This window comes from Penaeus monodon, chromosome 42, assembly GCF_015228065.2.
Source record: "Penaeus monodon isolate SGIC_2016 chromosome 42, NSTDA_Pmon_1, whole genome shotgun sequence".
NCBI classification, from domain to species: Eukaryota; Metazoa; Arthropoda; class Malacostraca; order Decapoda; family Penaeidae; genus Penaeus; species Penaeus monodon.
This window is the reverse complement of record NC_051427.1, coordinates 19,521,412-19,522,674: the sequence shown is the minus strand read 5'-3', so window position 1 is coordinate 19,522,674 and position 1,263 is coordinate 19,521,412.

Genomic DNA, 1,263 nt, shown 5'->3' with positions numbered 1-1,263 from the left:
CCACCAACCTTACCCTCCAATACTTCTTCCACCACACACTCTGCCACTACCTGTAAAACATCAGTCTTCATTATATTAAGCTGTCCCTGGTGGAGTTGTTCCACCAGAAACGGAGAAGTAGGAGTGAAGGGTGTGACTGAGGAGGAGACTCTTCCTCCCAAAGTAAAGTCTTTAGAGCCGTCAGACAGGGCTCCAGGGGACTCAATGGTGACAGCTCCAACTGCCACCACATCCACAAGGGCCTCCGCTGCTAGACAGAAAACCCCTGAAGCAAAAAAATCCTGAGCCTGTCCAAAGGAAACATGTGAAAACTAGTTCCACAGGTAAACAACCCTGCATAAGATACTCCCAAGACCCTGGAAAAGGACAACCTAAAGGCAAACCTTGACCACAGGTGCTACCAAACACCTTATGAAGAGGTAGTTTGAAGAACTGGATACCCTAATCCAATGGAACTGTCAGGGAATTCATGCTAAATGGGAAGAACTGCAACATCTGATAGCTTCATGTAACCCAGTTTGTGTATGCCTACAAGAGATTATGACCAGGGAAAATAGTCCCATTTCCCTGAGAGGATTCCTTGCACCATCTACCTTCCTCCACATAATCTCACATAGATGATTTGGAAGACCTATGGGTAGTTGCACATCCATTTCTACTCTTGGGAGATTCAGTGGTCGGGATCACCTCTGGGGAGACACTTTGTGCAACTCTCGAGGAAGGGCTTGTTCTTAAGAGTAGATGCAGTTTTACTGAACAGTGAAACTCTCACACATTTCAAATTCAAACTGGGATATCTCCAATTACAGACCGTCAATGGTTCACCTGATTCACAGTTGAATTTCACTTGGCAGGTTATGGAGCGACCACTTTCAATACTTTTGGAAGAGGGGAATGGTTATTCCAGCCAGTGGAGTACAGAAATGGCGACTTGAACATGCAGACTGGAATCTTTTAGATCAACTGCAGTATGCAAGGATCTATGAAAATTTTTAGTGTGTTCAGGATGCTGTTAATCACTTCACATCACGAATTCACTTTTGACAGCAAAATCATCCATTCTTAAAAATAACAGGCAGTAGCATCGACTCTGGTACCATGGTGGTTGAGAATGCCAACAAGCTGTCAGAGCAAGAAAAGCTGCATTAAGGCAGTTGAAACGACCGCCCCAGCAAGTAACCTTAATCCATTACAAAAACACCCTAGCTAAGGCCAGGCGAGTGCTAAAGGAGGCTATATGGATGTCGATTGAATTGGGAACCC